At 37.4% G+C, this 23,710-nt stretch overlaps 1 protein-coding gene and 1 long non-coding RNA gene across 2 annotated transcripts in view; one reads left to right on the plus strand and one right to left on the minus strand.

Annotated features, from left to right (window-relative positions):
• Window positions 1–23,710, minus strand: part of LOC136837895 (DE-cadherin-like) — a 385,893-nt gene that overhangs the window by 124,476 nt on the left and 237,707 nt on the right.
• LOC136837855 (uncharacterized) lies at window positions 17,131–17,852 on the plus strand. The gene is made up of 2 exons (XR_010852797.1): window positions 17,131–17,457; window positions 17,704–17,852. It is a non-coding gene; the product is annotated as an uncharacterized lncRNA (long non-coding RNA).

Genomic DNA, 23,710 nt, shown 5'->3' on the forward strand with positions numbered 1-23,710 from the left:
GTACTTCCTCGAGTTTGAACTGAATCATCAGTTACTATGTAGTTATGTATAATGGAGTAGCCTATACCAGGGAGGTAGCGTTAGCACTTAGAACCCCATTCAAAAGCAGATAACCAGACTGCCTGCGGGTAAGACTCAGAGCTGGCACAAGGCCACCTAAACCTCCCAGAACAAAAGCCACCTTGTATCTTGAGGCTTCAGCCTGAATAAGACCAAAAGAGAGAAGCCATGAAAATGACCTCCAGTTTAGGATAACTTTTCTCTCAAGTGAAAAAACTATAATAGGCCTACCGTAGGTTACAGTGAACAAAACACGTAGCATGTACAGAAGAGGCCAGGCTACCATAGATGCTCTGATGGAGGGTACAGAGCCAAGGATGTCAGGCAGCCACTTCAGGAGACTTCTGAAGGAAAGAAGCTCCTGAAGAGGGCATGCGTTGGGCATCGTAAAGACACCTGACTTCATTGTATTTGCAAACAGAGCAACGAAGAGGTCTGATGTCGCGACAGGACTCATGAATTATGTCTTCATGGCCTGATAATACGCTGCTGGCATTATTCTGGGGCACATGGTTGTCTCTTTCTTGAGTCAGCGATGCAGAGACATCCAAGTGAATTTGCGCCGGAATATGAGAGAGAGAGAGAGAGAGAGAGAGAGAGAGAGAGAGGGGGCGCTTCTTCTAACATCTCATACCAACATATATGTACAGGATTTTCGGTCTACAAAAACCCTGAGTTTTAGTCAAACCTTTGACACTGCACTCCACCAACTGTCAGCACAAAGACTGACACTGAAACTTAGTTACTAAAAAGTTTGCCGCAAAATCGCATATGTAGAATATTGTCCCAATCACTGATTATACATCAGACTGCTATAAGGACAGTTTTAGATGTAAAAAACGCCAAGTTTCGCTGAAACGTGCAAATAATGATAGGGTCATGGTGCTGCTCAGAAGTCAAAAGAGGACGCCATATATATGAACTCATAAAAAAAATGTTTAAAATAAATATAAAGTGAATAAAATCGGTAGGAGGCACTGGGCCATTATAAATATTGTTACACCTTGCACACACACACATACACACACGATGCCAACTCTGAAAATTCATTCATAATCGTAATAACTCATATTTGACGTCCATAGGTTTGGGAGTAATTATAAATGATTCCTGCTCTCAACTGACGTCTCCTGAATATCAAGTTTATCGGTTTTATTTTCTGTTCCCTCATATTTATCTGTTTATCGCCTTTTCCTTGAGCTTGTCTTTCTCTACTGACTGCGTCCCCATTGGAGACCCTGTGTTTACAGTCTGCTGACTCTGTCCATAAGGGTCTTCAGCAGAAGATTTTAAGAAAGAAAGAAAGAAAATGGTATTCAAAAATAACTGGGTGGAATATCTAAAAATTTCTGTAACTATAAATGAATTTCTTATTATACAAAATATATATACTTGACATAATTTTGTTTGGTATACGTCTGCTAAGTGCATCCGGATATCCTTTGGATATTCATTTATAAAGTTATTTAACTAATAATAAAAAAAAATTCTTCTAATATACCCTTAAAAATGAGACGACTCTCCATATTCTGCAAAAGCAATGTAATGAACTGGCATTTATGAGGAGTACACACATGAAGTGGGAATAGAAAACAAAAGTATAGAAAGAAACGAATCACGTATTGGTAAACAGAAATAGCACAAAACATGAACGAAATTAAACAACCTACCAAATAGTTCACTCTTCTTCCAACATAAAAAAGAAAGTATAAACTTATGCAGACCAGAGAATAAGGCATGGCAGCAAAACAGAAAGCTCTGTATAGAGAAAAATCTGAAAAAATGGCTACAACACCCTTTCATACGTCCCCATATCCCATGGTGCAATGTTAAAGCACAGCATTCATCGCCAGGAGAAGCGGATGAGTAAGAGAGGGTTACCTTAGTGCCAACAGAACGGGAAGATGAGTGGCACCAGGGAAGACTAGGCCTAAAACCCCAAAGAGATTGTGGTGTCACTCTGTATTTATCAATCTCTACTCCCACTCTATACAGAGGAGAAAGGCGATAATCCGATGAAATGGGGAGCATGTGGAAAAGAAGATAGAATAATCAGAATCAAAAAAGGTGACAGAGAGCAAAACAAAATTTGATAAAAAAGTATTAAATTACCATTACTAACGATAAACTTAAAATACATACATAAACCTGTCATCTGTATAAACAGAAATAGAAATCATGTAATTTGATGTTGAAAACCAATTTATGCAGATCTTCGAGAAGACACTACTGAAAATAATTAACAAGTAAGAAGATGGAAACCAAGAAGAAACGAATTTAATTAAGGAAGAACTGACAAATGAGAGCAACGGCTTGAAAGAAAACGAGAAACCACGAAAACAAAATAAAGAACTAGAAACTAAATAAATAAATAATTGGTAATGGGGATAAGGGAAGGAATAAAGAAAGAGGTATCACTGAAAAGATGTCAAGACAAAGCATGGAAAGGATAAAATTCCTGGGGGAAAACAGAGGATGAAACCTGACCTTACAGCCACAATGATACTTGGGGTTGAAAGCTGATATTATAAGTTGCTCTCTTTCTTAATCTTAAGATTATATTACGAATAAAAATATCAAAAGAAAGCAAAATCATTTCAATCTTTTTTTATTTGTATATATTTGCATCTATAAGCTGAAGACAGACGGAGTTTCTGTATAACACAATAAGGATTTCATGAAGTTAAAAGTATCTCACTAAATAAAAAAAAAAACTTATTAATTTCTTCAACTAAATTTAAAGATTTGAGGAAGAAGATCTCATTAAACAGAAGGGCTGTCTGATGCAAAAATTTTATATTAAAGCTTCTCAATTTTTGAAATGAGTTTCTTTGTACAGTAGAAGCTGGTAAATCACATAACAACTAAAAAGTTCATTTATTCATTGTCGTTGGGTAATCCTCTCTTTACCATTCACTGAAAGGCGACTGAAGCCAGGGGCACAATTTGTCCCTAGTTTGACGAACTGGCGTAAGCTATTTTCACTCCTTCTGAGAAAATAGGCTTCAAAGATTTCCATACTATTCAGAGCATCTAATTAGTTCATCTTTCGTGGAAATTTAGTTGCCAAATGTGACAACGCAGACAGCTGAATCATTGATATGTTATAGAGTATCAAAAACTGAGACGCTTTGGCTGACAAACTCAAAAACTAAAAAAAAAAAAAGATATTTTCATGTTTCGTCAAAACAGGAAAGAATGTTGTCATATTATACTGCAAAATTAAAGAACTTTTAGGTGCTTTTTTAAATTGCTGTAACTCCGGGCCTGTGGGATGGGGGGAGGCTCTCCCATAGTTTATCTATCAACGACACAAACAACAGCAACAATAAAAATAAAAACAATAATAATAATAATAATAGAAACATCCAGAGTTATGTATACCTACATATATTTAAAAATACTTGAATGATACCCGTTCATGCTACTATGAGTATTTTTAATAATAATAATAATAACAGTGACATAAAGGCCATTTTAGTAAAAACAGATTGAACTATGCAACAATAAAAATACAGATTAATTGATATAGTATATTAGTCTAATAATAATAATAATAATAATAATAATAATAATAATAATAATAATAATAATAATTAGGTTTTTCTTCTCTAGAATTCATACAATCTAAAAAATACGGGTCGCGACCCATTACTGTAATCAAGTCCTCCAAACTTTCCAGGCTCACAAAAATAAATTCATAAATTATATAAAAATTACTTATGTACGTACATTCTTAGTATGATAAATATGAATTATACATTTATTCACCTAGTCCTATGAATATCCGAGTCTAATCATAATGATCAGAACTTCTATTTTCAAGAGAGAGAGCTTCAAGAGAGAGGTGCTGGGTGACGCAGTGGCTGTGTGGTGACGAACATGAATGGAACGTGTAAGCTGTGAGCCTGCGACGCGTACTTCCAGATTTGAAACAGAATATGATTAGTTACATTAAGTTTTGGGAAGTCTCCTGTAGTTATATAACAGTTCATGCAACCACACTCGTATCAAATGGATCGATTTGTTATTAGAAGGGTGTCATTGCTATTCAGGCACCAAAATATATGTTCAAAAGAGAAAGACAAACAGACGAACTCAATGACAGAGAAGCCTGTTATGTCTTGTACCGGTATGGGCGAGGCATCATCGCCACCTGTGCCCTGTACTGAGCCTTCTGCCAAGAAGAAATTATGATTAAGGCAATATAGTGAAGAATTCTTGCAGTATGTATTTATTAAGTATGATAAAGATAAACAAGAACCTCGGCCACAGTGTGTTAGTAAAATGCAATGAAGTTATTGCAAATGAAAGTATGAAGCCTTCAGAATTCAAGAGGCACCTTGCATCGAAACATGTTGAACTAAGGTGGAAAATCAGTAGATTTTTTCAAAGAAAAAAAGAACAATTGAATTTATCGGTGAAAATCGTTAGTAAATCAACCACTCACAATGATAAATTGCAACTGGCTTCTTATTTAGAATGCTTATGCATAATAGCAATAAATAAAAAGTGCCATATACTTATGGTGAAAAACTTATCCTTCCAGATACATTAGATATAGTAACTACAGTGCTTGATGAGAAATCAGCAGATAAGATTAAATGTGTCCCTGTCAGTGACAAAACAGTGTCTAGAGGATTCCGGCATATTGCAGAAAATTTGGAATTCCAGTTGGTTTCATGCCCCCAGGCTGTTAAAAATATACTATCCAGCTGGATGAAATATTGATATAGCTAATTGTGCAACACCCAGGTTTATGTGACAAATATCCATGGGAAGATGACTTCTTGGAGGAACATATTGTTTGCTTGACCTTACCTACTCACAACAGGGTAAAATCTTCAGAGTTTTGAGTGACTGTGTAACTGGAAAATATAAATTGAACTGGAATAAACTACAAGGGCGTCACTACAGATGGAGCAGCAAATATGACAGGGAAAAAATAGTCGTGTTTTGAGCAAGATATCAGAGGCTGCAGTTAATTATGTAACTTGAGTCATTGTTTCATTCATCGTGAAACTTTGGCTGCAAAAGGAATCCTGCAAGGTTAAAAAAATGTTCAAATGAAGCTGTAAAACTTGTCAATCTTAAAAAAGGAAGTTCATTGAATAGCCGTTTGTTTGAACAACTTTGAAGTGAAACAGGAGCTGATCAGTCACACTTGTTGTAGTGTTTACTGAATGTTAGCTGGCTATCTCAAGGAAGAGTTCTAACCAGGATATATGAATTAAGGATGGAGATACATATATTCCTTTCTTGAAAAGAAGTCTCCAATGGCAGAGCTTATTTATGGGACGAAATGTCTTAGTTCAGCTATCATATTTATGACAGACATTTTCTCAAAGCTCAATGAACTTAATCTAAAACTACAAGGAAAAAGAATGATATATTCAAACACAATGAGGAAGCACAGGCATTTAAGAAATCACTAAAGATTTGACAACAAGGATTAAAATAAAACCAACCTGTTTACTAATCTTAATAATAATACTTTTACAACATATTGAGGAAAACTTTTAAATCAAGAATGCATGCAATAAAAAAACATATAGACCTACACCTTCCAGTCTCTGTCAGCCATATTGTTTTAGCAGTATTTTCCAGAATAAAAATTACCCATTTAAAACAAAAATAATGGGTAAAAGATCCGTTTATATTTGGGAACCCAGATTCATTTTGTGGAATTAAACTTAACACCTAGTAAGGAAAGAAGAGCTAGTCCGGCTAACCAGTAATAACTCATTAAGAATGAAAAGCCTTTCAAGGACTATCCCAACTTGAGTAAAGAGAGTGTCATTCTTTGCTACTGTTTTTACAACACGCATATGTGTGAGGCTTCTTTTCTCAGTCGTAACCGAGTTTAAAGTCAAAGGAAAGAAATTTTCGATGCCACCACTGGTATGCGTGTCGCCTATCTTCCTGCAAGCCAAATTAGTCCAGGATAACAACAAACAAGCAAGCCAAATTGCCAATGAGTGGAAATTACTTCTATGTTTGCATACACACCACGCACACTATATTATTAGTATATAATATATATATTATATATATTTATATATATATATATATATATATATATATATATATATATATATATATATATATATATATATATATATATATATATATATATATATATATATATATATGCATACATATATATATATATTATATATATATATATATATATATATATATATATATATATATATATATATATATATATATATATATATGGCATATATATATGTATATATTATATATATATGTATATATTTATATATATATATATATATATATATATATATATATTTATATATATATTTATATATATATATATATATATATACATAATTAACATGTATATAATTCTGATTATAATGCCTTTTTTAACATAGTTATTGCATTTCAGGTTTTTTTGTCCTTGTATTCTTTGGACTATTTCTGGTCATTTTGTACAATATTTTTCTGTATATTTGATGTTATAGTATAAATGATGTTAGTAAAAATTTTTACGCCTGGTCACGGCTGAAAAGTTTGAAGAACCCTTTAGATAAACAGGATATCTTCTATTCTTAGGTCCACAATAATATTCAATGGTATTCTTGTTGATTTTATAAAAGTTATTTGAAGATGAACCAGGACAGGGTTCGAAAGTTTTTTTAAACTTTTTGTAACTTTATAAAATCAACAAGGTACCATTGAATATTATTGTGGACCTGATATACAGCAATGATAATAATAATAATGACTCTGATGGCCACTTTAATAAAAGTGAGGTCAAATTATGTGACGACAATAAATAAATGAATATATGTCAGTCCTACGGAGATTATCATTTTTTTTATATAATAATATCTGAAAACCAGTGAAGACGAGTGGCTAAGGAGTGCATGGGAAAAAGGACTGATAAAAGTAGACGAAGACCCACAAATATATTGGGACAGGAGAATGAAAAACAGAACAGAGAAGTGACTCAACAAACCAATGCACGAACAGTTTTTTTGAGACAACAAAAGAACTGGCCAGCGATGGGAGAACTCAATAAGAAAACAGAAGAAATGCTAACAGTGGCAGAAGATCAGGCCCTAAGAACCAGGTATGTCCAAAGAACAATAGATGGAAATAACATCTCACCCATATGCAGGAAGTGCAATATGAAAGACGAGACCATAAACCACATAGCAAGAGAATGCCCGGCGCTTGCACAGAACCAGTACAAAAAGAGGTATGATTCAGTAGCAAAAGCCTTCCACTGGAGCCTGTGCAAGAAACACCAGCTGGCTTGCAGTAATAATTGGTACGAACAACAGCCTGAAGGAGTGATAGAAAACGATCAGGCAAAGATCCTCTGGAACTATGGTATCAGAACAGATAGGGTGATACGTGCCAATAGACCAGACGTGACGTTGATTGACAAAATCAAGAAGAAAGTGTCACTCATTGATGTGGCAATACCAAGAGAAAGAAAGAGAAAAAATTTTTAAGTATCAAGACCTGAAAATCGAAATAAGAAGGATATGGAATATGCCAGTGGAAATTGTACCCATAATCATAGGAAGACTAAGCACGATCCCAAGATCCCTGAAACGGAATCTGGAAAAAGTAGATGCCGAAGTAGCTCCAGGACTTATGCAGAAAAGTGTGCTATTAGAAACAGCGCACATAGTGAAAAAAGCGATGGACGCCTTAGGAAGCAGGATGCAACCCGGAACCCCACACTATAAAAACCACTAAGTCGAATAGGATGACTGTGATAGACAAAAAAAAACAAATTAATAATAATGATAATAATATTGTGATGGTCAATTTAGTAAAAAAAGAAGTGAAACTTCAACAACAAAAAACAAATTTAGACAAAATATCAGTCCCATTGAACTAATTAATTTTTAATTTCAGACATCATGTTAGGGGCTTCAACCTATGACAACCCAACTACTTGTAAGGTGAGTGTACATGAGTTTATATTAATTTTTTGTATAAAATTTTCTTTCATAATTATTTCGAGTTCTTGCTATTTTTTTCCTACTTATTTTCGAGCAGACATAAAATGGATAAATGGTTAACATCAAAAACATGACCGCCCCTTTTGGATAAGGCTCGAAATGGTGACATTGTTTCTGTTTTCTCTAACATAATGTAACATAGGAGAATATATATATATATATATATATATATATATATATATATATATATATATATATATATATATATATATATATATGTATATATATAAATGTATATATATATATATATATATATATATATATATATATATATATATATATATATATATATATATATAATTTATATATATATATATCTATATCTATATCATATATCTATATCTAAAAAATATATATATATATATATATATATATATATATATATATATATATATATATATATATATATATATATAGTATATATCTCTGTTTATAGGTACCTATATTTTTTCAATAAAAATCCTTTTGAGAAATATAACTGTTGAAAGGTTTCAGGCTTAGAATATGCAGATGTAGCATTTGGTGAGAAATCTGTCATTTGAAACTAAATTTTACAAACAAGTATTTGACTGCGGTAGCATATGAAACACTAAAAACAAGCAACCATTTGGAACAGAATTAGATAAACAATAGGCCGAGGGTTAATGTTATCTGATGGTAAATGTCAATCCGGATTTGGACTATTTTTGTATAATGTTCAGTAGAAATGTCATTTTTGGCGCAGGCATCAGTGATCATCAACACTATAAAATTTTTTATATAGCTCATGGGATTAGGTCATCATGGTGTCGTTTTCTTTTGGAAAATGTTCACGATGTATTTGGGCGTCGAAAATAACTGAGAAATTATTTCGGCGATTTTATTTGTGCGTTTGTGTAAACGTGAATGTATATCTGTGCGTATTCGTGGCTCCTTAAAGTGTATATTGATTTTTCCGTATGCACTCTCTGGTGGGGTCTGAGTTTACAACCCACAGAGCTTTTGCAAATATTAGATTGCTATACACCTTTATCATACATAAATTATTCTAAACACACACATAACACACAAACACACACACACACACACACATATATATATATATATATATATATATATATATATATATATATATATATATATGTGTAATGTGTGTGTGTGCCATTTATGAATATATATATATATATATATATATATATATATATATATATATATATATATATATATATATATATATATATATATGTGTGTGTGTGTGTGTGTGTGTGTGTGTGTGTGTGTGTGAAATGTGTTATGAACTTAACATAATGACATCTCCAAAAACCAAGCACAATATTTGCCTGGACTCTATTTACCAACTGTAGTATTAGGATGAGATCTAAAAGAACTGTTAGGTTGGTATTTTGCGGAAATAACTTCGGATGTATCGTGATGAAACTATTATATCTTAGTGTTTTGACTCTTTTCTTCTTCTTGGTTGGGAAACGGCTCTCCATGTGATTTTTGGTGCTGACTCTCATCTCAAACTCTTGGACAGTGCTATGTCATCAGCCAAAGTTTATTTAGGCTAACTCCTAATTTTGACTGGTGGCATAAACGTAAAGTGAGGTTATAATGTTTTTGCATAAAATGTACTACAACGTCAAGTATCCCCTGCACTCTTCTTCATAGCTGTTTTTTGCTTGCAACGCTGAGCAGGTGGCTGCTCCAAACAGTGTGTCGTTTTCTGGTATGAGGTTTGATTCTACCCAGTTCACTACAGGAGTTTTGTTTTAGCTTCAACTAAAATGTGGGAGTTCTTTGCCCAGTTCAGTTATTAAGTCTTCTGTCCTCCTAATGTTTGAGCAGAGGGCAAAAGCCAGACCTGTTGTCTGCAGACGTCTCCTTAATTCAGGAGTGTTAGTCTATTCACTGTCCCTTGAATTGATTCATTTACTTATCACCTTCTTTTATGTCTTGTCTTTCTCTGCAGGCTGATTTCCTTCGGAGCCCTGTTGTGTTTCTAGCTGGAGATTTAAAGTAAGAAAGAAAGACAAGAACACTTTTTGAGTGAAATCTAAGTCAACCAACTTCAGTATTTACCTAAACTTTCCATTAACCTGCCACTGTGGTTTACAAAGAATCTGAGGACAAATTGTACAGTATAAGCATATTTTTATCCTCATGCAATTTCTGAATCCCTCACACTAACGAATTTCAGTAGTGTGATCCAATAGTCTGTAGGTAGTTTCCAGAAGAGAACAAAGTATTCCCTCAGTTTCTGAATTTCGGTCATCAAATGTAGTTCATTCCAGCGGCATAATCCTCAGAGTTTGCACATTTCTGTGGGCAAAGAAGGAACCACAGGACCATAAACAACAAAAGAGTTGAGATTTGGCAATATTGATCATGCATTCATGAACGTCTAATTAGCATTCCCTCCCTGACATCAAGTAAAGGATTGCTCTATAAAAAATCAAATGAAATAAAGCAAAATGGACTGGAGCCTTTTGCAATGTATTATTATTCCTGATAATACCCCCTCCTTCTAGTTGAATACTTATCCAGTCAGAAAGGCTTAACTCTAATATTACTTATTCTCTACTCCTAATGAAAAGAGGATTATCTAATAGCACCAGAACTGCACCCCCACCCCCCAAGATATATTAAGGTATACAAATCCAAATAATTCATTGTGTTTCACAAAGCTTTTGAATGGGTATTTTGCAAATGCGTCTATCAAGACAATATTTCTCGCTCACATTTCACTTCAGGGCTCGAACCATAAAACTTTTTTAGAAACCCATTTCATTCCTATTCTCTCTACAGGATCTCACCACCTCGGTGATCTCTGATTCAGCTTAACCCATAATATATGCTTATCGCATGTTCACTGGAGTTAATGCATTCTAGATTTAACAGGTGCAAAACTCATCTCTTAGAATGAAAGATGAATATATGATATATATATATATATATATATATATATATATATATATGTTCTTATATATATATATATATATATATATATATATATATATATATATATATTATATATATATATATTTCAGTCGAGAAACATGCAAAAGCGCCATCCTGGGCCAAAGTATTTTTAATTTATTACACGTGCTGGTTTTATCCTTGTACATCACAGATACGTCTTCAATATTTTAAAAATAAATATGGCATGATTCTCGACTGCAAAATATATATATATATATATATATATATATATATATATATATATATATATATATATATATATATATATATATATATATATATATATTGTAAAGAGTAGCGCCAAAATAAGCTAGGAAACTCTTCTCCTTCCTGCTTTGGGTTGGTTTGAACCTTTGAAGGTCGGGGAAATAAGGGCTCAGAGAAAATATAATTGTTTGGGGACAGTAATCTGCTTTGCACTGTTTTCTTTGGTACACAGAAAGATGAAAATCATTTTCTATGAGATAGCAGCGTGCCCTGGGTCAGGACATCTGCCCCCCTACCCCAGTCCAGAAGCAATAAAAGGTCAGGCGAAGGCAGCCCTTCCCACACGCGCCTCGCTAGTTTGGCCAGGAGCAGTCACGCCTCTCGGGGCCGTTGCCCCTGCCCTCCTCTTCCGCTCGCCGCCACGTGGATCCCATCGCCGCCCTGTGTGCCCCGTGTTCCATTCCACGTGGCCTTAGAAGACTGCAAGGGGGATTGCAAGTCTCCCAAACGCGAGCTGACATTAAACGGCGGCCTTTTCATCATCCCAAGGGCGCCCTTTTCCGCCCCAATCTACGATTTGAAGAAATACCTTGAGAGGAGGCTACCATTTATCCACGCTCCCACACGTGTTTCTCGGCAGAAGACGTCGTCATCCCTGCGCCCTACAAATGTGGTAATGTACCCAAAACGAGTTGCTAGTCACGATTACTTAGCCCTTTTGCATTTATTAATCTCTGGGCCTATAACTTTGTGTTCCCTGATATTCCTTGGTTCAAGCCAGGCCCACGTGTTCACAGCTTCTTTCCTCTGAGTCAAAAAGTAACGCCTCGGGAGTCCTTGGCGCCTTCAGTGCACCCCCGAGTAATTCAATCCCCAAATTCCAGCATTAGATGTGTAACGTGGGTCCAAATATCGTTTCAGAAAGACGCCTGTAGCAGAATTATCCTTGGTCCGTGTTCCTGGCATTCCCAAGCTCCCCCTTCGGGAGGACTTCTACGGCAGTAATTTACCGTATTTTCAGTTAATTTTCCTTTTGACCTTGTGTGCTATCAAATATAACTATTTTTATATCCACGTGTTTCACGCACTTCCCCTAGTGAAGAGCCCTCCGCTCCGTGTACTTCTTTTTTGTTTGTGTTTTATATGTCCTGGGTATCTTACAAGGCCATTTTCGAGTAAAAGTAATAACTGTGGAGTCATAAGATCCACCTGCACCAGGAAACATATAAAAATGGCGACCTGACCAGTGATTCTCGTAATGATTGCATCCCCCCCCCTCTTCCCCTTTGTTGTTTGTGTTGCAATTTGTGAAATCAGCAATTAGCTCAGCTAAGCTGGATACGAGACAGATTACGAACCTTTGAAAAGCCAGCGCAACAGGCCAAGGAAATTCTGCGTAAGTAAACTGTGTTTATTTAGCGTAGGACGCTGTAGAAAACGTGACTAGTCCTAGGAATTTTTTTTTATATAGTAGGGCGCATGTCCGAGGAAAACGAGAGAGAATCGCCGAAAACTTAGCTTTGGAAGCCTTTGCACGCGGCTTTGCATGCCATTCAATTAGGTTATACATGTGATAAATCATTAAAGGAATAGTGCGCATATTCCTCCTGTAGAAACGAGTGATTTCGAAACCGAATCATTAGATATAAGCGCGAGACCTCGACGTCAACCACGTGTTCGAAAGTCAGATTAGCATTGCTGACGCATTTTTACCCCCCCTCTCTCGTTTTAGAAATAGGAGCGAAAGCGTATATTATACGCCCAGGACGTCAAAAGGGTCAACAACCGTGTTTACGTCGTTCATTCATTTGGCGCAGACGGCCTTGACCGTCCATTCCGTGGCCCAGTTAGGAAAACATTTGTTTGTTTGATTTGCTTCGCTCTACCAAATTTTGCATTGTTGGGGGTCTGACATTATATGTTCTGTATTGTTCTGTTTTTTCTGTGGTTTTGTTTTGTGCTGTGACTACGGCTGCGTGTGTTGCCTATCTGTTGTGATTGTGGGATGGCCCCCCCCACCTAATTGTCCTTGAGAATAACACTTCTCCCATAAGTCATTAAAACTAGCGCCCTCGCTGATCAGACGTCGTTTGTGCGGAAATTCCCGGGCGCCTATATATTCTATTCTTGTCCCCAATAAATCCGTGTCGTCGGTCCGTTGGTGAGACCGATTCATTTTCCATTCAGTCCCCAAGTGAGCCCGTTTTGTCGGTAATTCAGGAGACCTAAATATATATCCCAATCTAGTCCCCAAGTAAGCCCGTTTGTCGTTACCTTGGGAGACCAATCATTGCTAATTCATCGTCCCCAATCAGCCCGCTTCGTCGGTAAATGGAGACCAATCATCGCTAATTCATCGTCCCCAATCAGCCCGCTTCGTCGGTAAATAGGAGACCAATCATTGCTAATTCATCGTCCCCAATCAGCCCGCTCCGTCGGTAAATCGGGAGACCAATCATCGCTAAGTCATCGTCCCCAATCAGCCCGCTTCGTCGGTAAATCGGAGACCAATCATTGCTAACTTATCGTCCCCAATCAGCCCATTTTGTCGGTAAATCAGGAGACCAATCATCGCTAATTCATCGTCCCCAATCAGCCCGCTTCGTCGGTAAAATGGAGACCAATCATCGCTAATTCATCGTCCCCAATCAGCCCGCTTCGTCGGTTTGGGAGACCAATCATTGCTAAATTCATCGTCCCCAATCAGCCCGCTTTGTCGGTAAACCTTTGGGAGACCAATCATTGCTAATTCATCGTCCCCAATCAGCCCATTTTGTCATCGGTAAATGGGAGACCAATCATTGCTAATTCATCGTCCCCAATCAGCCCGCTTTCGTCGGTAAATCGGGAGACCAATCATTTAATTCATCGTCCCCAATCAGCCCGTTTCGTCGGTAAACCGGGAGACCAATCATTGCTAAACTCATCGTCCCCAATCAGCCTGCCTCGTCGGTAAACCGGGAGACCAATCATTTAATTCATCGTCCCCAATCAGCCCGCTCCGTCGGTAAATCGGGGAGACCAATCATATGCTAATTCATCGTCCCCAATCAGCCCGCTCCGTCGGTAAATAGGAGACCAATCAACGCTATAACTTATCGTCCCCACTCAGCCCATTTTGTCGGTAAATCGGGAGACCAATCATAGTCCTTTGAAAAAGTGTCCAAGATTCCCACAGCTCTGGGAAATTAATTCTGTGTGTTACTAGCGTCCTCTCCCGCCTGCAAAATGTCGACACGGTCTCAGCAGAGCGCTTGGATTTCAAGTTCTTCATGTCCTCAGGAAGGAACTCGGCCTTTCCGGGAGAGAACTAAGAGACTGGGTACAGGAGAGGATGGACGCCATACAGGCAGAAAGACAGGCTCAGGAGAGACAAGTAGAAGCAGAAAGACAGGCTCAGGAGAGACGAGACCTGGGCAGAAGCCGCACGGCAGGAACGAGAGGCAGAGAGGCTGGCTCAGGAGAGACAGGGAAGACGCAGAGAGTACAAAGAACGGGAGGCGGAGAGACCCTCAGCCCAGGAGAAACGAGACGCAGCAGAGAGATGCCCTAGCCCAGGAGAAACGAGAAGTCTTTCTGAGCGGGAAGAAAGGGACAAGCAGCGTGCCCATGAACTCTGCAATGCTGCAACAGAGTGGCCCTTCGGCTCTTCCTCCACCTGCCCCCAGGGAATGAGTGCCTTCAGCCAGGCTATCGCATTGGCCATGCCAAAGTGGACGGAGGCCGAGCCCGCTCGGGTGTGGCTCGACAGCGCCGAGACAGTGTTAAAGGCCTGCCCCTGAGTGCCGCCGAACTCTCCCTGGTGTTGGGCAAGTTCCTTGGAGGAAGGCCCTGATTGCCTACAGGGCTCTCTCCGCCGAGGAGCAGGAAAATTGGGAGGTCGTACGCCAGACTATTGCCAAGGAACAGGAGAGATAACCCTGAACGCTGGAGGAGGCGCTGGCGCGGGCTAGTGAAGGAGGCCAATCAAACCTGGGCAGACTGGGCCTACAAGTCCGAGCTGGTCACCCAAACAATGACCCCCCCAAAATGGTTCGAGGCCGTGGGGTTACGACCCTCAACGATGCCATCGAACAAATACAAAACAAGAGAACTTCCTACTCTACACCCCTGCCGGCCCTCGCCCCGCACATCGCCGAGGAAGGAGCCGGAGTTGAGCTCTTCTGGCCCTTCTGTGCAAACCTGGCATAGGGCCCCTTCTTCATCTTTGAACGTCTTGGCACCTTTCATCCAGGAGAGGATGTCAAGGCCTTCCGCTATCTTCTTCCTTTCCTTGGAATTTCTATCCCTCATCCTTCTCTATCGATCTTTCCTTCACACTTTTTACTTATCACCGCAAGCGGCAGTTAACATATGGGATATCATCCCCTTTTAAAATGCATAAATCATTTTTTTTTTTGAAGAAGTAAGAGAGACAGAGTGGAAGTAGTACGCCCTTACGCCCGTCCTTTGGGCACAAGGCAGGTGTGTCAGCTCTTCCTGAAGGGGTCGCGCCCTTTGGGTTTCTTTTCCCCGCCCTTGGGCTGAGAGTTAGCTCTGACCGTCGTCTGTTGGCGACGGAAGTTAGAAAAAGAAGTAAATCATAAATACCTCACTCTGTTATCCTTTATTTTTTTTACGTATATTATTTACTTTTGCATCTAATCTTTTCTCATTTTTTTTTTTTAACGAATCTCGAGACACAAGACTCCTGCCCATGAATTTTAACGTTGCTTTTTTTAATCATTAAAAGCCCTTTAGTATGAAGTAATATCCTTCGTTGTTGTTCTGTGTAGTTTCCTTTATTTTTATTTACATTTCTTTTTTTTTTAGTATTCATGTGGAGAATGTTAGCCCTGTCCATTTTCCCCTTCATTTGTTTATCCTCCCATTCATACGTCGAGTAGTCTATTTATAGCTTACACCCGAGTTGTAAGCTGCAGACGTAAAAATTTAGCGTCATTTAAGTTGGCGAGTTAAAACCCGCGAATAATCTCTTTGCCTCACAGCTGTCAAGTTCTTGCCCCTTCAGATTAGCGTTCGTGGGAAATATTAGTTATGCTCGTCGAGCTTGTGAACAAGTGGAGGTCGATTGAAAAGAAGAATTGAATTCTATTATTACAATTTTGGTAAAGGGGATATTATTTAATACCTACAGTGTATTGTCACGAATGCCGCCTCTTCAAGGCACAAGTAATAGCATGCCTGTAATTCCAGGATAGCATTAAGGAATCAGTGGGTTTACATTTGTTTCCTTTTAAATTCTGCCTTGTATGTTTTATTTTGTTGTTGTTATTTTGAAATTTTGAAGTGTTCTTTGTTTATTTTCTTTTGAGCGCCTTATTACCCCAGTAAAGTAAATCGAATAAAGAATGGGTAGAAACAGTACTTAGGAAGTATTTGAGCAATAATTAATTTGCAAGCAAGTTTACCCTTTTATTGTATATTCTAAATTGCACTCTGCTCTAAAGTAAATCTTCAGTTTGTTTATTGATTAGTGTGGCATCAGAGTTTTACAAATAAAGTAGAGTAAAGGTTGTAGCAAAGTAAAAGATAGAATAAAGTCGAACGTTTTCTTCGCTCATTTTTGCTTTTGTCAATATTCGCACCCGTTTATAGGTGTGAATATTATCTTGCCAGGGGAGCTGTAAAGAGTAGCGCCAAAATAAGCTAGGAAACTCTTCTCCTTCCCTGCTTTGGGTTGGTTTGAACCTTTGAAGGTCGGGGAAATAAGGGCTCAGAGAAAATATAATTGTTGGGGACCAGTAATCTGCTTTGCACCGTTTTCTTTGGTACAGAAAGATGAAAATACCATTTTCTATGAGATAGCAGCGTGCACTGGGTCAGGACATCGGCCCCCTACCCCAGTCCAGAAGCAATAAAAGGTCAGGGCGAAGGACAGCCCTCCCCACACGCGCCCGCTAGTTTAAGCCAAGCAGTCACGCCTCTCGGGCCGTTGCCCCTGCCCTCCTCTTCCGCTCGCCGCCACGTGGATCCCATCGCCGCCCTGTGTGCCCCGTGTTCCATTCCACGTGGCCTTAGAAGACTGCAAGGGGGATTGCAAGTCTCCCAAACGCGAGCTGACATTAAACGGCGGCCTTTTCATCATCCCAAGGGCGCCCTTTTCCGCCCCAATCTACGATTTGAAGAAATACCTTGAGAGGGAGGCTACCATTTATCCACGCTCCCACACGTGTTTCTCGGCAGAAGACGTCGTCATCCCTGCGCCCCTACAAATGTGGTAATGTACCCAAAACGAGTTGCTAGTCACGATTACTTAGCCCTTTTGCATTTATTAATCTCTGGGCCTATAACTTTGTGTTCCCTGATATTCCTTGGTTCAAGCCAGGCCCACGTGTTCACAGCTTCTTTCCTCTGAGTCACAAGTAACGCCTCGGGAGTCCTTGGCGCCTTCAGTGCACCCCGAGTAATTCAATCCCCAAATTCCAGCATTAGATGTGTAACGTGGGTCCAAATATCGTTTCAGAAAGACGCCTGTAGCAGAATTATCCTTGGTCCGTGTTCCTGGCATTCCCAAGCTCCCCCTTCGGGAGGACTTCTACGGCAGTAATTTACCGTATTTTCAGTTAATTTTCCTTTTGACCTTGTGTGCTATCAAATATAACTATTTTTATATCCACGTGTTTCACGCACTTCCCCTAGTGAAGAGCCCTCCGCTCCGTGTACTTCTTTTTTGTTTGTGTTTTATATGTCCTGGGTATCTTACAAGGCCATTTTCGAGTAAAGTAATAATTGTGGAGTCATAAGATCCACCTGCACCAGGAAACATATAAAAATATATATATATATATATATAATATATATATATATATATATATATATATATATATATATTGTGTGTGTGTGTGTGTGTGTGTGTGTATGTATATGTATGTATGTATGTATAAGATCATATAACTTTGAAAAAAAAAAAAGGCTACAAGAATTTGAAAAGAAAACAATAAAAAAGGCCCCGTCATCAATGGACTTCAGAGAAAGAGAATTAAGAAACACACATGCGTCGAGGGCAAGAATAAAAAGAAAAAAAAGTTTGAGAAGAACCTTCCTTCGACCTGAATTGTTTCTGTTAGTCGCAATTCCTCCTCCAAAAATGAAAGTCCAGAAGAGGCAAAAGTGTCGCAGGAGACCGAAAAGCCTTATTTACATATATCAGAACTTCTGCTCCGGAAACGTCGACTCAGCTGTACGAGACGATGATGCCTAGAGAAGCAGACAGACTCAGGGGATGGAGAGGTGACGATAAGTTAAGGAAAAGTCTAAAGTTAACCATTGAAATACAAACTGATGTTGCAAAACAACTCATATGGGAGGAAATATGATATTCCGGTTTGATCTGATGGAAACATTTTGTTTGTTTAGCCGCGCCATAGGGCATTCGCATGTTCTGTCGAGTGACAGACAGACAGACAGACAAACAGACAGACAGAAAGTAAAATTAATTTCTTTACTTAATTTTTATCCATAAATTCTTCTTTTTATTATAAGCAAGCAGTTTATTACGCAAAAATAAATAAAGAGAAAGTCTTTGGAATACAAACCAAGTAAGAACTAAAGTGAAAAAAAATTGAAAACAAAAATATTTAATCTATGAATTTCAATTAGCTTTTAGGTGAAGATGAAACAGTGGAAAAATCCACGCTCATGATAAAGAGAGGATGGAAAAGGGATAACAAAGAGAGTACTGGAAAAGAGACGAAGCGAGGGCCTCTGAAGAAAAGGCAGAGGAACGGTCGAGAGAAATGGTATGGAATCACAGTGAGGGATTTCATTGAAATGCAGTGGTTGTACCTAGTTCCCTTTTTCAAGCGAAGATGCAATGCATGACTACCCTCATATAATTCCCCTTGTATCTTAATCATTTGCTTACATTTTTATTTATTTATTTATTTATTTATTTATTTATTTATCTCTTTTTTTTTAATAAGTGATCTCCACTTTCTTCATTTCCCTTTACCTGCTGTTACTTCTTCATAATGAACACCATATTCTTTGGAAGCTTCAATTTCAAGTCGATGGTCCCTGTGGGCTGGCTCCATATGAATGGGGTTCATCTTCTGAACAACAACAGCAATAATAATAATAATAATAATAATAATAATAATAATAATAATAATGGTAACAGGTCAATGCCTGCTTTGAACCGGCAACACGCCATAGTACTTCTCTAAACCATAATTATTGATCGACATTACAAGTGCTGGTTTGTAACTGACAGCTTGTTCCTGTTCACGTCGCTAACTATGGCAGAGGAGACACGGTTAGCATTTATTATGGATTCCCTTATCCCTATGCTCTCTTGGAGTGAATTTAAAATTTAGGCCAAAGGCCAAGCGATGGGACCTATGAGGTCATTCAGCGCTGAAAGGGAAACAGAGCAAAAAGGCCAGAAAGGTGTAACACGAGGAAACCTTCACAGTTGCGACGTGAAACAACTGTCAGGGGAGGGTGGAAAGAGAGATGGAAGAAAGAGAATACGAACGGAGGTACAGTAAAAGGAATGAAAGGGGTTGCAGCTAGGGGCCGAAGGGACGCTGCAAAGAACCTTTAGTAATGTCTACAGTGCTCGACATGAGGTGCACAGACGGCACTACCTCCCTACAGGGATACATGTAATAATGTAATTATTGTTTGCTGAGCATTTGTACAATTGTGAAAAGAGAATGATTTATATGAGATTATTATTGTGAGGTATATGGAAACAATTTGATGAATATTGATACATGAAAATTCATAAACTCATATATTATAGAATAATATACATTAAACACTGGACTAATTAAATAAGGAAATTAGTTTTTGATGAGATTTCATATTTTGACAATAATTCCGGAGCTTGTCGTCTCTTGAACTGTTGACACAATGTACTGGGAAAAATAAAATGGGTCTATAAAATAAGAAAAGAACAAGAAGAGGGAAGGAAAAATGCCTGCGTCATAAAATTAGTATAGGTATTGAATTACTGACCGTCATATTGAGAATGATTTGCTTATTATATTTCTCATTATGGGTCTTGGGGATGAGGATAAAAGTTAAAATTGAGTAACTGTTAGATTCTCTTTTCTCTCTCTCTCTCTCTCTCTCTCTCTCTCTCTATATATATATATATATATATATATATATATATATATATATATATATATATATATATATATATATATATATATATATATATATATATAAATATATATATATATATATATATATATATATATATATATATATATATATATATATATATATATATATATATATATATATATATATATATAGTATAATTGGGCAATAAACTTTAAGATGCTACAATGGCTATTTTCCATCTTGTTCCTTCTAAATCTCCGGAGTTCCATATGCCCTAACCTGCCTGTGTGTGTGCGTATATATATATATATATATATATATATATATATATATATATATATATATATAAACATGTATGTGTGTATGTGTGTGCATAATATTTATCTGTTTATTAACAGGTATATATTTTATTTACAATAGGCCTGTACGTGATCGAGCGATTAACCTATCCCAGTAAATGACCTGCGGTAGCCTATTTACTGTATCATTGTGTCTGCTACTTCAAGCTTTTGTTCCGTAGTATGCAGATTTTCGAAATATATTTTCTATTATAGGACTCGACGCAGCATCACGTTCAGTCTTTCATCTTAAGACTCATAGTCCTACCCTCTGTCATTACAACAAGTATTTTAATAGATTTTTAATTCAACTTGTCCCAATCACCTAGTTTTGTAATGAGACTGATCTTTCTGGAGGACTTGTTTGCAGAGTCATAACAGTGAAGACGTTTAGTCAGCCTTTAGTTGCGAGTGTGTAGACAGATCCTAACGGGAGACCTTTCCAGCTGAGCGCAGCTGCCTGGAAATCTCTTTGGCTCTCGTGCTTTTCCATTTTATTTCTTTTGAGAAATATTTTGTCGTGATTTAGGGAAGTGCTGCTCTCCTATTCACGCTTAGCGGCAGAGGCTTCAGTGCGTGGTGAGTGTTCAAATATGCTGCAAAATTGCTGAAGAGGAATGTAGGAACAACTGCGCAATAGTTTTAATATTGTTGAGGTATTTGTAATATTACATTTGCGGACTAGTTCCAAATGGGTTCATGACGAAGAGATTTTCATTTAAAGTAGTTTAATGTCTACATCCTTTTAGAACTACACACATTTGCCTTATTGTTGTGACATATTTTGTGAAGGGGGTTTGAGGTACATTTGCTAAACAAATATTACGGAGAATAACTGTGAGCCAGGTGAGTTTATGACCAAGAGAATTATATTTTAAGTTGTTTAACAACTACTAATTCGTTTAGAACTACACACATTTGCCTGATTATTGTGACGTTTGTGAAGGGGTTTTGGGGTATACATTTGCTAAACAAATATTACGTTGATATGCATTAAACCAAAGAATACAGATATTCTTTGGATATTGTTAAACCTAATGTAGTTAAGTGGTAGATAAACAGCGATGAGGTGATTATTATCGTTATCAAGTGTAAACTAATTTTTATCCATCTAATAAATAATTTTCCATTTATGGGTCAAGATTAGAACCTTCATTTCAGTTTGAAAAAATTTGTAGCACGGAAAAGATGATGCACTTTTTTCATCCATTTATTTGGTGCTTGATATAAGATTTTGTCCCGTAATAAGGTTTGTGAAGTGATGGACTTCTAAATGAAAACTAGTTATGAGAATTAGGATATTCAGTCATAGAAAGAGGTACCATTAATCTTCATTTGGCAACTTTACTTTCTTTGGTAAATATTCATATTGGTAAGTCTGTGTTCTTAATGAAGGGGGTAACGTTTGCCCATTTCTCGCTTCAGGGATAATTACATGATTCAGCTGTTTAGCTACTGAATGCGGTACCGTTTGTCTTCATTTGATAGTGTCCTCCTTTTTTTTTTAAACATACTGCGCATATTAATAAGCTTGTTCTCAATGTAAAGTGTAACGCTTACCCGTCTTTTCGCTCTATGGATGATTAAATAATTCAGCTGTATAGTTATTATGAAGGACGTCATTTTTACCATTTTTCGCCTCAGGAAATTAGTTAATCCCGTTTTCTTGTGGAAGAGGAAATCGAATTAATCCAACAGCCACCCACGAATTATTTCCCGTAAATGACCGGATGTCCAGTTGGTATTTATTGAAAGAGTTTGCCAAGGGATATTCGAAACAGAAACTCTTACATTTTGATAGTGGTGGGTCTTTTTTTTTTTTTTTTTTTTTTTGCAAAATGTAACTTCAAAAGTTACGCCAAAATATTGGGCTCTCGTAAAAGAAAAGGGTTGTATTTTTTCCAGTTTTTAGTATAGCCTAAAGTGGATATCTATACATCAAAATATTTCTATGGACAAACATATTTTTATGATATCAATTTTATTATTATTAGATATAATATGTAGACAACAGAGGTCTAAAGGTCAGCGCTTTCGTCATATGCCCTAAAATTTTGACTACGTAGACATTTCTCCTCATTTCACAGCTGAGACGGTGCCAAATACCTCTAAACCTCATTGATAGCGAAAATGAAATCTTCTTTTTTCGAAACATTTTTGTGGCCAGAGCAATTGTACAGGAGTGTGACTAACGCCCAAGATGTCCTTACGTTTTGACATCAACTGGAACCTAACAATGTAATTCTTATATCTTGCAGTGGGTGGAATTTCATGCTTAACTAATAAGGGGTGCTCTGAATTTCCCCAACTGTTGTCGAGAAACCTTCAGTTCTTTGGTATCAGTGGTTTACGCATATTTTGATAAAATTTTATGTAGTGGAACCCAGCATTTATTTGGATCACTGATACATCATACAGTCATTCCTAACCAAACTCCTCCTCTTCATCGGAAGAACTGCACTTTTGATCATATTTTTCATCCTCTGATTCGCCCTGCAAAAGGGTTCCATCAAAAGCAATGTTGGAAGGAACTTGGTCCTGTATACCAGACTACTTTCAGTCTGTCTCCAACTTTCACACATGTCCGTCGGGTCCAAATGTCACAAGTTTGGAATTTCTCGCATTCTTCCACGTGTATGCTAAGAAGTTTGCTCTTAGCAATGTTTTCTAGCATACTTGGTTGTACGGTGGCAGACAGCATGGATCTAAAGACCGGATTTTTTGTTTTTTTGGAGGCATACAGCTTCTTAAAAAATCTGCATGACTGACCTTCAGTAAGTTGCGAATTCCATACACCGCACACACATATTCTTCAACTGTTGCAGAAGCATCTGTGTCCCTCAACTCGGAATCTCCAAGTTTGCTAATGGCTGCAATAAACCTGTCATTGCCCTTCATGGTTTCAAAAGGTTTCCGCTTAGCTTTTTCTCATGAATGAAGCCGTATAATCACATCCAGTCCGTCCATGAAAGCTAGGCTGGTGAGCTTAGTGGCCAAATCTGTAATATTTATCATTTGCCTTGTGTTCATTGAGTTAACACCTGCATCAATCCAAAT

The sequence above is a fragment of the Macrobrachium rosenbergii genome, unplaced genomic scaffold (genome assembly GCF_040412425.1).
Source record: "Macrobrachium rosenbergii isolate ZJJX-2024 unplaced genomic scaffold, ASM4041242v1 13875, whole genome shotgun sequence".
NCBI lineage: Eukaryota > Metazoa > Arthropoda > Malacostraca > Decapoda > Palaemonidae > Macrobrachium > Macrobrachium rosenbergii.